This window comes from Euphorbia lathyris, chromosome 3 (genome assembly GCF_963576675.1).
Source record: "Euphorbia lathyris chromosome 3, ddEupLath1.1, whole genome shotgun sequence".
NCBI lineage: Eukaryota > Viridiplantae > Streptophyta > Magnoliopsida > Malpighiales > Euphorbiaceae > Euphorbia > Euphorbia lathyris.
Genome location: NC_088912.1, coordinates 102948806 through 102964008, shown reverse-complemented (window position 1 = coordinate 102964008; position 15203 = coordinate 102948806).

Genomic DNA, 15203 nt, shown 5'->3' with positions numbered 1-15203 from the left:
GATATCAAAAGGTTAAGGATCACAAAAGAAAAGGTTATTTTAAGGATTCATTGGCTAATTTTATATATATACTAGAAAAATACCCTTACTTCGCTTCGGGAAAAAAACAACTTCACAAATTTTATATCTAAACTAAAATTACAAAAAGAAGTAAATTTACACTTTTTCTAAGTTATTTAATCAATAAAATCGATAAAGTTAACTCAGTTTATTCCAAATGAAATGATGGATCATACTATATAATAGAAGTACTTTAATTTTCATTAGAATATTTTTCAATAAATTATTTTTTTATCAATCAAATAACGTGTAACTTCATTTTTCTCATAGTACAAATTTAATATTTCATAATTTTAATTTAAATATGTTCAAATATATGAGTCCTAAAACCAGAGCAAAGTAAGATTTTAACTTCTATTTTTTTTCTCATAAAAATCAAACGCCCCTATTTTAACTGAAAACCGATTCGATTTCTAAAGACCTCTATTTTTTTTTTGGGAGAGAACGTTTTCTCCACGAAGCCTACTTTAACCAAATCAATGTCAAAGTTAAAAATTTGCTCTATCAAAATTGAATTAGGGTGCCTTTTATAGCATTACTTGGTTATTTTCACCATTGAATGATGGAGCATAAAATTCATCCAATGATGAAAACACACAAAATAAGGCTTACTTTGTTAAAAACAAAGTAAGCACAACCTTTATCTTTGAATTAGGAATTTCTATTTCTATCATAATAATACAACAAAATAAAAATAAAAACATAGCAAAATAAAAACAAATCAAAATAACATTTATTACTTTGCTTAGATATTCAGGATGTGAATGATGTGGAAAGTAAGGGAATAATAAGGAAGAAGGATGTAGGCCATAGGAATCAGGAAAGTAATTAAGGGAAGAAGCCAAACGGTGACGTTTTGCTGCTAGTTATATGTGCAGCACCAAATTTGTTTAAAAGTTAGAATAGCAAGGTTATAAGTGGAACCAACTTTTAAGGGTAAATTTGGAAGAAATTGGAAAAAAATTGGAATTGTCACTGTTCGTACCTTCCACTTTTATAATTATATATATATATATATATATATATATATATATATTATTTGCCTCTCAACTTGTCTTAAAAAACTTGATTGATTCCCTAACTTACATAAAATATTCAGTTAGTCTACTGAACTTGTGTAAAATGTAATCAATTAATCACTCGGTTGTAAAAAAATAAATTAAATGCTGAAGATGTGTTGCACGTACCTGATATTACATAATTAATAAAATAGGTTAAACATATTAAAAAAAATCTTACTTTTCAACTATAAAACAATTTCTTCTCTAATATTAGAATCGCATGCCTGACATTGGTTGTTCTACTTTTTTTTTTTAGATACGTGCAACATATTTTCCGCATTTAACTTATTTTTTTACAACTGAGTGATTAATTGATTACATTTTAAGCAAATTCACTAAACATTTTATATAAGTTCAAGAGGCTATCGGAACATTTTGAAAGTATAATCAAGCTTTTTGAACAAGTTAAAAGGCAAAGGCTGTATGCCTTTTCTTATGCAATCAAATGCACATGAGAAAATGTTTTTTTGATTAAAGATTGGTTACCGAGGAAAGCGACGGACATCCCAGCCAGGCTGGCACCCCCGTGCAAGACCCCGAACCCCTTTATTAAAAGCACAACGCAAAAAGGAAGAAAAGAATAAAGAACAAAGAATCAAGCAAATACAGGTATTAAGAAAAGCGATAATTAGCGCCTCCCCTAACATCCCTAAGATGAACCGAACTGCAAAAGCTTGGCACCGAGTCCCACCATTGAAAACCTGTCATTGTCCGACCAAAATTTGCAAGAGTGTCTGCCACAACATTCCCCTCTCTGAAGACGTGAGAAACTACCACACGAATAGACTGTATAAGGCTGATGAACTTCAGCCAGTCCTGTTTAACCACCCACGGGACAACACTGGACTTGGAGCGGAAAACATGAACAACGAAGGTGGAGTCACTCTCCAGCCAAACATTACCCCAGCCTCGATCAATAGCCAGACCTCCTTCTGCAAGCTTTTGGCAGCAAAGCCGCTAGGGGACAGAGACCAATTTCCTAGCAGAAATAGATCCAGCCCAAACAAAATTTCTCATACAGCATCTCAATCTAGCAATTAAAGCGGCAGGCCATTTATACACAATAAAGGAATGCATAAAACTACCAGTAATTACCGAGTTCACTAAGGCCACCCTCCCATGTCACGACCCGAACCTGGCCATGACCGGCGCATAAATTAAGACTACCTTAACCTATGCTAGCCTCAAATTCAAAGTGCAAATTAATACTTGTTTAACTAATAAAGGCTTCTAGCCTGATGATACAACTTAAACTGTGAAGAAGTATATACCATAAATTTATCCAAAAGTCTCCAAATCAGTACAATAGCAATATCTAACTAATAATATCCTCTTTCAACATCGAACCCAAATGTCTGCGCAGCTATAGAGATCTTAATCTGAAAAATATAAAATCAACGTGGTATGAGATTTCGTCTATGCGAGCGAAAATCTCAGTGAGTGATAATGATAGCACAACAGACGGGGAACAGACAGATATGCAGATAAGTTTCAAATTTGTTTTGAGGATTTACCAAAACACGATGGTGCAGAGAAATCAAATAATATTGCGATATTTGCTCAAATCAAGTAAATCGAATAATAATAATTAAATTACAGATATGATCAAAACCACGGTACAGTAACATTAGAATAATAATATTCCACATTGCCAAAGGCCAGATAACAGATATATCGCTACCAGATTCAGATACAGAATGTCTTCACTGACCTTATGCATGATTCTAATACAACTGACACAAAGACAAACACGTACACAGATAAAACAATAACAAATAATGCAAGCCTAATATGAAGGTCAGTGAGACATGAAAACAGATACAGATAATACTGAGCACATGTACCGGTTTCAAAGTGTGTAAATTATATCTCATAATATTTTTCAAATAACTTAAATATCCAGATGACAGAATTCAATTAAAATTTCAGATCTTCAATACAAACGGAAACAGATAAATCAATCGATGAACAAAATTAAATATAACCTCAAAATAGTTTTACCTTTCCAAATAAATAAATGTTATAAAAAAAACTAATATATAAAAGGCCTGTTCCCAGAAGCCTACGCTCTAATGCAAAGAATATTTGACAAATAAGTTTAAGCTCAAGAAAATGTTTATCATCTAACTAAACAATGACTATTTTGAACAAATAACATTTTTAGGAAAATCCATCAAACTGTTTTAAATGAACGAAAATAGGAGATAAATTTAAAAATCGGATCGAACTATTTTTATCAAACGTTTTAATATTAATCCTTAAAGGACATAAAGATGTTTTAAATGAAATACTTTTATCAAACAGATTTCATGCCAGAGATTTCAAAATTAAACAAATAGTGTCATGAACCATAATTACCACTCACCTCGAACTCCAAATAATAGCCAGATCCAAAGCTTAGTTATCAATTTTCCCAATCCATCTGAATACCGTCAAATTTCCTATTCAATCAATCCAACTAAAATTACTCCAAAATTTTCTATCATACTTAATAAAATCTACAATCCAAATAAAATTGAGTCAAACTAAACTATTGGGGATCGAAATAAGTGAATTTTTATAATAAATATATGGTTTTATAAAAGAACAAACAACTAATGTAAATTACCTTTTGTTGTTTGAAGAGTTAGATCAATTGCTTCCCAACTTGTTCAAAATCGATGAATACGGTTAAAATAAAGTGTTTCGGTGGAAAGGAGAAGAACACGATTTTGTGCAGAGAATGTTACTCTTTAAAAACTGTTTTTATTTGATTATTTATTTGTTAAGAGTTTAAACTAAAATAGATAACTTAATATAGGAGAATAAAAAGATATTATATTAACATAAGAGTTATTGTTGACAAAATACACTAATTAACCAAAAAAATCGAAACACTGTTCTTTTTTTTTTCCTTTTCTTTTTGTTCTTTTTTTTTATATAGGAAATACATAAAAAAAATATTAGTATTATAAAAGCCATAAATTCCATAGATTATAAAATATTATAATATGAAAAACCCAAAATTAATAATTAACTTCAAAGGCAAATAATTAAAATTATACATATAATTAGATTTATTTTTAAAGAATCATTTCGAAAATTCGGGATATTACATCCCAGCCATGGATAAGCAACTGCCTTTCCATCTACTAAACTTCGCCACAATGTTGTCCGCCAAGCCAGAAAGCTGTCTGGTTTTAGGGGCGCCAAAGAAAAGCGGAACCCCAAGGTAGCGAAAGGGGATAGAGCCTCTATTTATTCCCATGATATCTGCTAAAAGGTTCCCGAACCTAGGAGAAACCGAAGGGCTCAGAAACAGCTCAGATTTGTGCCAATTCACTTTCTGACCCGATATGGAGCCATAGATTTCGAAAATACTGTTGAGTCTGTGCATATTACGGCTGGTGGCCCTGCAAAACAAAAGGATGTCATCTGTATATAACAGGTGGGTCGGGAAAGCCATTGAGTTCGTATAGAACATCGGATCCAATAACCCATTCTCACTCAAGGAAAGAATCCAGCGACTGAGGAAGTCTTCAGCAAGCCCAAAGAGGATTGGTGCCAAAGGGTCCCCTTGTCTGACACCCCTAGAGCAACTAAAGTAGCCACTGACAGAACCATTGTTTAAGATGGAAATACGAGCTGCTGACAAAATATTTAGAATCCAATCTCGGAATTGGAGAGAGAAACCAAAGGCTTCTAGAACATTAAGTATGAAATTCCAGTCCAGGGTGTCAAACGCCTTCCAGATGTCAACTTTAAGAGCCATGTTACCACCAAAGCACCTTTTACGAAGAGAATTTGTTCCTTCAGAGGCCAAAGCAATACACTGATGAATGCTACTGCCAGGAATGAAGCCAAATTGATTGTCAGATACAATCCGAGCAGCAACCGCAGCTAGCCTGTCAACCAAAATTTTAGCAATAATTTTGTAGCTGAAATTACTCATTGCTATGGGCCTGAATTGATCAAGTGAGAGAGCTCCCTCCACCTTAGGGATAAGGGTCATGATACTAGAACATAAGCCCGAAATAATGTTACCAGTAAGGAAAAAGCTTCTGACCATTTCGAAGACATCCAATCCTATGATCTCCCAGAAGGTTTGAAAGAAAATGCTAGCGAAGCCATCAGGACCAGGGGAGCTGCTACTATCCATGGTGAAAACGACTTTTTTAACTTCCAGATAGTCCTGACAACGGGTCAGATCAATATTTTCATCCTCACTAACCAGCTTGGGGATAATTTCATGAACAATATTTAAGTTACTCGGCATAAGTGAGTCATTTTTGAACAAAGATTCATAAAAAGTGGCGATATGCAAGCCAATTTGATGAGGGTCAGTGACGACCTCATTGTCGATCCGCAAAGCAGAGATGCCTGCTGAAGCTGAGCGAATTAATGCCACACGGTGGAAAAAGGACCTATTCCTATCCCCGTCCTTCAACCAGTTAATACGGCTTTTCTCCCGGAGATAAGTTGCTTTCCTTCTAAGTAAATCATCCAGGTCTGCGTGAACAACCAACTCTGCCTGCTGGAGCTCAGACGAATGCCCCTGATCCGCAATCTCCCGCTGAATCTGACTAAGTTTATCCTCACCCGAGACAATATCCCTGTTAAAATTGCCGAATATCTCCATGTTCCACCGACGAAGGATAGGGCGCAGCCTCTTTAGTTTATCTCCCAAGAGTTGCATAGGGGGGAAGAGCCGGATGTTCAACTGACCAAAATTGCCTGATAAGCTCCCGAAGCCCGGAGTGGAGTGTCCACATGGCTTGGAATCTAAAGCGCGCGGAGCGCCGAGGATCTTTAGAACAGCTGAAAAGAAGCGGACTATGATCCGAGTGGTGCCTAGGAAGGGCAACACAGGAGAAACAGTTCCAAAAATCTGCAAAATCTGAAGAGAGCAACACTCTATCCAGGCGACACTCTACTCTAGCCTGACCAGTCCGGCCGTTAGACTAGGTGAAAAAGGATCCACTAGCCTGACAATCGATCAAAGAGCCCTCATCGATGAAGTTAGCAAAATCTCTGCACGGCCTAGAGTCGGAGCCCTGCCAGTTTTCTCATGAGCACCCAACACTGAGTTAAAATCCCCAACGAGAATCCATTGCCCAGGTCGTCTATTCATCTGACCAATAATGTCTTCAAACATTATAACCCTGCGGTTAGACCAAACACTACCATAAACAATGCAAATATAAGAAGCTAAATTCTGAATATGTAACAAGATGGACTGCTCATGTCGATTTACAACCAAAGCAGACTGAAGACGAGAGCTGCCCAGAACCCAAAGTGAGGGAAGACTGCGATAGTTAACGGCGATTAACGTAAATCCAAGGCTAGACCAAAAGCTCGCAGGGACCGAATCAAAATCAACCATCGGTTCCGCAAGACAGAGGATATCAGGCTTATTTAATGAACATAAATTAAAGAGGAAATTTTGGGTATCTCTATTCAGAATACCCCTGCAATTCCAGTACATCACAATCATCTAAATCTTACTGGAGGTTTGTTGGCTCGTTTGGAACGAGATGGAAGATTCTCTGTAGTAGCCATTATTCATTCCCTGCGTTTCTTCTTCCCCACTGTACTCCAACTACTCTCCTCATCCTCAGCCTCTGCCAAGTCCACCCAATTCTTGGAGCCCAAACACCTAAGATCAGAGCCAGAGTCCGAACCATGTAATTGATCAGAGCCTTTATCAGAACCTTTTGATTGTTGATCAGAAACTTGATCAAAACCCAGTGATTGCTGCTCCAAACCTTGTTCAGAGCCATTTTCTGAATCATGTAATTGTTGATCAGAGCCTTGATCAGAACCTTGATCAGAACCTTGATCCGAGTCCTGCATTTGATGATCCGAACCCTGGATTTGCTGATCTATATTGTGCATTCCAGGAGATGGAGGTCAATCAAACTCCTCCAAAAAACCCTCTTGTTTCTGCGGGCTGCCTTGCATCAAATCCCTCTCCTGTAAATTGACTGTTAATTCCTCTGAATTACGAACCAGCTCATTCATAATTCTCATAGTGACCTGCTGAACCGTAACCATGGCACCTGTCTGCTGCCGCGGAGCCTTTTTAATCTGCTTGTCCTGAGCAATTTCCTTCCGAGTCTCCCTGTCAGATGTTTTTTTGCTCTCCACGGGCTTTATGTTTTTACGACAATCATAGGACATATGCCCTATATTCGAACAGATTTTGCAAAAACTCGGCAGCCGTTCATATACGACGTCAATCCAGATTTGTTTACCCGCCCTTTCAATACCAAGCTTTATCGGGAGCTCTGTGTTTAGGTCCACATCAATTAATAACCGAGCGAAATGCCCGAAATCACCATCAGTAGTAGCCTTATCCAGACGTATCAGCCCTCCAATACCAGTAGCAATGTCAGACAATATCTGGGGATCCCAGTATTCCCAAGGTAACGAGTACAGACGCACCCATACCTGAGCATTAGTTGATTTTTCCGCATAAGGATCGAAATCCGGTACCCAGGGTTGTAAACGAAACGTACCTGGTTTAACATTGATAGTTCCCTTCCCGAGAGCTTGATTCCTGGCCTCCTGAGACCTTAGCATGACATGAAAAAATCCCCGACCAATGGAGATCAGCCTCCATTCCCCCCCTCAATCCCCAGATAGCCTGCAAAGACTCTTTAAGCTTTCCAACTTTCCATGGAGCATCTCCTTTGCTCAGAATAAGTCACCCAATAAGCGAGAAAGAACATAGCAAAGCCCTCTTATCATATGCTTCCTGTGAGATTCGAACAGATTTCAAGCCTCCTATCTCCGAGACTGTCGCAGAAGATGGCGGTATGCCAGTCAGTTTACTAGTAACCACCCGCGCATAAGAGCGCCCACCATTGGAGCTGTCGGGGTGTTTTTGCGATTCCGTTACCGAAGGATTCGGGGCAAATCTCGCTTTTGGATTGAAGAGAACTCCAATACTGTAGAAGTTATCAAGGTAATCATCGGCGGCTGGTGGAGTCACAACCATGATCGGCAGTGAAGATCGCGTTGACGGCGGCTGCTAGGTCATCAGATCATATTTCTCAACTATATTGTGTAGTGCGCATCAGAAAATGTTAAAGTCCAACATCAATTAGACTTTATTTGTTTGCTGGAAAATATTGTGCAAGAAATATTTTTTGATTTCCAGTGTTTATTTGCTTAAAAAAAATAAGTTAACCTAACATTTTAGGTTAGTCAACGATAAAACATTTTTCTAAACTTTTGGAACCTTACTTCATTTCTTGTTACCCCTCTGAGTCGCTCACCACTTTTCTCGTTTTTTGGTGTTGTAGCAAAAAACCGAAAAAAAAATTCAACACAATTTTCACTTAACTAATATTTTCCAAAACATAATATTTTCCGACAAACAGACGGAATTTTAGATTATAGTTTCACCATTGAATGGTTGGATTACAGGGTTTATTAGGGACTGTATTGTAAACAAAGGCCTAACTCATCCCAAAAGGTACCTCAAAAGGTGAAGATTGCCTCACATATTTAAAGAGCCATATAGCTTCCTCATTTAGCAATGTGGGATGTCTAACACGCCCCCCTCATGCCTAATTCATTTGGTGCATGATGCTAATATCAGCGGGAGCCCCGATATTAAGCCATGACTTTGATACCATGTCATGTAACCGATTGAACTAAAAGCTCGAACTGATAGTTAAGGTCCAATCATATATCTTATATTAATCTCCAACACACCCCACATGCAAATGCCCCTAGGGCTTGCAGCGTGCACAACACAGGCCCATCTCGCCTTGTGTTTTTAATTCCACAAATTAATGAGGTTGCCGGGACTTGAACCCTCGACCATTTGATCCTAGAGGCTCTGATACAATGTAAATAAAGGCCTAACTTACCCCAAAGGTATCTCAAAGGTGAGGATTGTTTCACATATTTAAGGAGCCATATAGCTTCCTCATTTAGTCAATCTGGGATAATACCTTTTTTCTGGGATAAACACAATTTCTTTGCAACCCCGACCTTTAATTTGCAGATTACACTAATCACATGATAGTACATATTCCAGACTAGGGTGTCAATGAGCCTTGTAGTTCGCAAACTATTTGAGCTCTGCTCGGTCAAAGCTCCACTCTTGTCAAAGCTGGATTTAGGAAAGTTCGGTTGGAGATATTAACGAGCCAATACCAAGTATGTTTAGGTTTAACTCGGCTCATTTACTCCCCAATCAAGACATAATCATTTATATCGAAGCATGGTGTATTGGTCTACTGCCCATTCATTCCTACATCAGCAAAATGAACCCAACATCTAAGGAAATCCCAAAAATAAAGTATAGATTCATCACATAATCTTTAACTTTTGACCAATTAAGACCATTTTCTATTAAGAAAGTTGTTCTCTTTATTTCATAAACATTATTAAAAAGAGAAATAATACTTCAAGTTGTAATGTATTATGGTTATAAGGTATGCATATTAAAAAGGTGAAAATGACAACTCAAAAGCTTCAAACTCCACACTGCAACAGAATCTCCCATAATACACACTCTTGCTACTTAAGATAATTAATTTGTTCCAGCTATTTGGGATAATTAATTATAATAAAAATCCATTAATCACATAATAATGCAAAACTTTTAGGCCAAAGTGAAAAAATGTTTATGGTTTGTCGGATTTGCAAACGCTTATCATATGGTTTAAAAGGTTGCGAATTCAGGTTTATGGGTCGTACGGTTTACAGTTAAAAGATTTATGAATCAATCTGTATGTTTGTCAAAAAACATAATTGTAATTTAGTTCATTTGCAAATATAGGTTGATTTCAAATTTTGTCTTTATACATATTTCAAATTGCTCTTTTGGGGTTAATAACAGGATCATGTTAGACACGTGGATCAATGAGTGTGCTCTTCCAATACCATGTAGATACTGTCCGCTCTGGCCCAATTCCAATATATTGGGCCTCACGACTTTAAAACGCGTCTACATGTATTAGATTCACACATTACTAATAAGTCCCAATCACTCCCTCTCCATTTCTGATGTGAGATTCAGTTCATTCCTACCCCCATAGCCATTCCTTGCTCAGACCTTCTACCCCGGCGCCACCCATTCCGGACCGGATCGTTACAGTGTCCCTGTAAGAGTGTAACCACCTTTACCTGGTGGGCTAACAGAAGGATTCCAAGTTCCGTAGACACTCATATTCAATGCCACAATTACGAGATGACAGCTTTGCATGCTTAATCTCACCAAACCCACCAGAGGATATTCCTCATTGAGGTTGTTACACGTGTCTCAAGTCTCTACCAAGATTTAACTGGGTTGGGTTGATATGATCTGCCAACTTGTAATAATTACATGGGTCATAACGAGTTGATGAGTCAATCCACCTTTTTTTCTGTTAAACACAACTTATTTACAAATTGGATCAGTTAAAACTTGAAATTCGTTTAATTTATGGATTACGCGAATCAACTAGTTTGACAGCACTAGAGTTTTATTTCCTACATCAGCAAAATGAACCAAACATCTAAAGAAATCCCAAAAAGAAAGAATAGATTGAGGTGATCACATCATCTTTATATTTGACCAATTAAGACCATTTTCTTTTAAGAAAGTTGTTGTTGATTTCATAAACATTGTTAGAAAGACCCATTGAAAGAGAATTTAATGCAATATGGTATGTATATTAAAAGGCTCAATATGCCAACTCAAAAGCTTCAAACTCCATACTGAAACAGTCTCCCATACACATACATACACTCTTGCTAGTTAAGATTGCATCATTATAATTGATTCCAGCTATTTGGGATGATTATTTCATAATAAAAACCCAATTATCACATAATAATGTATAACTTTTAGGGCAAATTGAAAAATATATGTCAAACTCTGTGATTTAAAAGTTTACAAACTCAAATCTATGATTTGTGTGGTTTACTGTTAAAAGATCTATGAGACAACTTTTCGGTCAAAAAATAGTTAAGCTCATATATGAGTTAATTTGCAAAATCGGTTTTTTCTACATGTTCCATATGGCTCTTTTTTAGGGTTGATAACAGGAAAATATAATCATGTTAGACACGTGGACCATTGAGCTTGTCCCAACAAACCGCCTTTACCACGTCAACCAACAGGAAGGAATACCGTGTTTATTAGACGTCCATTCCTATATTCACATACGTGATGACAACTTTACTTGTCTAATGTCACCAAGCCCACCAGAGGATATTCCCCATTAAGGTCCTTACACATATCCCAAGTTTCTATTAGGACACACAAATTACCAAACTATGAAGTTTGCTCCTCACATCCTATAAATAGAAAATGTAGTTGCGTACCTAAAAGTACACCACCACTAAACCCTAAAGTTTCATTAGTTTTCACCTTGTTCCTCAAAAACTTTGCTAACTTAGGTATTGGATGAGGTCACGGGTTAGCAGCCTCTTTGTTGATTCTTTTTCTGTCTTATTTCAGGAAGGTGTTCTGTGTAATCACACCTATGAGTTCCTCCTGGTGTTTTCCATATCAGGAGTTGTAACAATGTAATTCTCAGTGATTATCATTGATGTGTAAAATGATATAAATACATAATACAGTTCACGTTTCAGTGAAACTCTAATTCTGTCTAACTGTTGTGTAAATAAGTACAGTAAATTCTATAACAGTAAATACTAATAAATATCTCTAATACACCCCCGTAGTCGAAAGGTTCGGAGGCCGAACATTGAGACTATTCCTGAAGTCTTCGAACAGAGGTGAGGGAAGCCCTTTTGTGAAAATGTCAGCTATTTGATATCGGGACGGGACATGTAGCACACGGACTTCGCCTTTGGCAACCCGTTCCCGGACAAAGTGAATGTCCATCTCGACATGCTTTATTCGATGGTGTTGAACTGGATTACCGGTGAGATAAATGGCGATGACGTTATCACAGTAAACAAATGTGGATTTCTGAATTGGGTACCCGAGCTCAAGTAAGAGGTTGCGAATCCAGGATGTTTCAGACACAACATTGGCCACACCACGATACTCGGCTTCGGCGCTGGAGCGGGACAGCGTGGGCTGTCGTTTGGCTGACCAAGAAATAAGGTTGTCACCAAGAAAAACGCAGTACTCGGAGGTTGAGCGACGAGTCTCGGGACAGCCAGCCCAATCCGCATCAGTGTAAGAGATCAACTGCGATTGAGTTGAAGCAATTAATGTGAGACCAAGATCAAGAGTGCCTTGTACATACCGAAGGATGTGTTTAAGAGCTGCCATGTGAGATGTCTTAGGGTCGTGCATGAATAGACAGATTTGCTGAACTGCATAGGAGATGTCTGGCCTAGTGAGGGTAAGATATTGAAGTGCACCGGTTAACTGTCTATATTCCGTAGGATTGTGATAAGAGGAGCCAGAGGATATACTGAGTTTTTGTTTTGTGTCAACCGGAGTAGCAGCTGGATTGCAGGAACCAAGGCCCGCTTTAGCAATAATTTCTGAGGCATACTTCTTTTGAGATAAAATAGAGAACCCGGTAAGTGTGTAACCGATATTCCCAAGAAGTAGTGAAGGGGTCCCAGATCTTTCATTGCAAATTCAGAGTTCAGCTGAGACAGAATTGATGATTGAAGTTTATCAGAAGAGGTGACAAGAACAATATCATCAACATAGAGGAGAATGTAGGCGGTGTCCGTGCCTTGCTGAAGGATGAATAGGGAGTGATCAAATATGCTGTTGGTGAATCCCATTTCGGTGACAAATGCAGCAAAATGCTGGTACCAGGCCCTAGGTGCTTGCTTCAAGCCATACAGAGATTTCTGAAGCAGACAAACATAATCAGGATGTTGGGGATCACGGAAACCCAAAGGCTGATGCATATATACTGTTTCATTAAGATTGCCATGGAGGAAATCATTTTTGACATCCAATTGCAGATATTCCATTGTTTGGAGAGAGTAATGTTAGGAACAGCCCTGATGGTTGTAGGCTTGACCACAGGATTGAACGTTTCACCACAATCGACACCTGCCAACTGTCCTGATCCATTACCAACCAATCGTGCTTTATACCTCTCGAATGATCCGTCTGATTTAGTCTTATGCCTGAAAATCCACCAACTACGAATGACATTAGCATTATTTGGACGGGGTACGAGTACCCACGTCTTATTTTCAATAAGAGCCTCAAATTCATCAGTCATGGCTTGTGTCCAATTTGGATCACTTAATGCAATAATTGGTGTTTTAGGAATGGGAGAAATGTGACTAGGTGCAGAAACAAATAAATTTAGCATTCGACGGGGCTTGTGAATGCCATGTTTGGCGCGGGTGGTCATAGTGTGGTTGTTTGGATTAATCAGCTGGTTATTCATTTCTGGGGAAATAGAATTAGAAGGAATAGATGTGAAGGCAGGGGATGGGATTGTGTTTTGCGATGGGGAAGAGGATGAGGGAGAGACAACATACGACTTGAAGGAGGAGGAGACGGAGGACGGGGCAGACTCAACGGACGACGCGACGGGAGATGGTGACACAGGCGGGGTCGACGCAACAGGGGCAGGGGACGCGGAAGACCGTGGTGTCGACAACGACACGGACGAGACGCTAGGGGACGACCGTAAGACGCGAACGGGAGGAGACTCTACGATAGGGGACTGCGGTGTTGACGGGGACAGAGTGGAATTGGAGGACTGATGTGATAAAATAGAAGCAGGAAGTAAAGAACATGCGTCTTCCGTGGGAAGTACATGTATAGAGGCGTTAGGCGAAAAAAATTGAGGAAAATGGGTAAACAGATTCATTAAACACGACGTGACGAGAAATTATGAATTTATTTATGGAGGGATTGAAGCATTTATATCCTCTGTGATTCGATGGGTAGCCGAGAAACACACACGGAGAGGATCGAGCTTCGAGTTTGTGACGAGATGTGGATGGAATGAGAGGGAAACAAAGGCAACCGAACACACGAGATGAGAGTAGGTGGGATCTTTCTGATATAAAATTTTGGTGGGAGAATTATATTCTAAGACTTTGTGAGGGTAAATGTTTAGGAGATATGTTGCAAGTTCAAGTGCATGGTGCCAAAATTTATATGGAATGGATGCATAGTTTATGACGGTGATGCCATTATTAATAGTTCGGATTGTGCGTTCGGATTTACCGTTTTGAGGTGATATGTATGGGCAAAAAAAATGAAATTGCATTCCGTGTTCATTGCAAAACTGACGAAAGGATTGATTGTTAAATTCTCCTCCGTTGTCACATTGGAAAACTTTAATTTTTCGCTCAAATTGGGTTTGAACATATGAACTGAAAGTGAGAAAGACAAAAAATACTTAGGATTTATTAGCTAAGGGAAACGTCCATAAGAAGTTGGTATAGCTGTCAAGAAACAATACATAATATCTATGACCACAAGAGCTTAAAGTAGGAGAAGTCCAGATATCACTGTGGATTAAATCAAATGGCATACATGCAACATTAGACGAGGATTGAAACGGTAATTTGACTTGTTTTCCATTAATGCAAGAAGAACAAACAGAAATATCCTTAACCCTATTACAAGAAATAAGATTTTTATTCTGCAGGACACTCAGTATAGGAGGTCCTGGATGACCTAAACGACTATGCCAGACATCGGAAGACAACGCAGTAAACGCAGACTGAGGGGAGGACGACACGGAAGGACTAGATGTGACTGGATAGAGGTCCCCTTGACTATTACATCTCATGATAGGAGTTCCCGTCTGTATATCCTTCACAGAAAAACCCAAAGGATCAAATTCAACAGAAACATGGTTATCTTTAGTAAACTTACAGATGGAAATAAGATTTTTGATGAGTTGTGGAGCATGCAAGACATCATTTAATTTTAAGGGATAGTGTTTGGTGTCTAATTGCGTATTCCCAGATCCACAAATTGGAACACAAGTACCATTACCAATTATAATATTACCATTGATGCTCGAATTAAAATAGGACGTAAGTGTACCTTTTTGAGCTGTCATATGAGATGTTGCTCCGGTGTCCATATGCCATTGATCAGGAGGCGATGTGATGGACATGGTGTGCATGGCTTCAGCAATGTCTGTCGGAACATATGATGGGGAGACCATATTAACATGCGCCTGC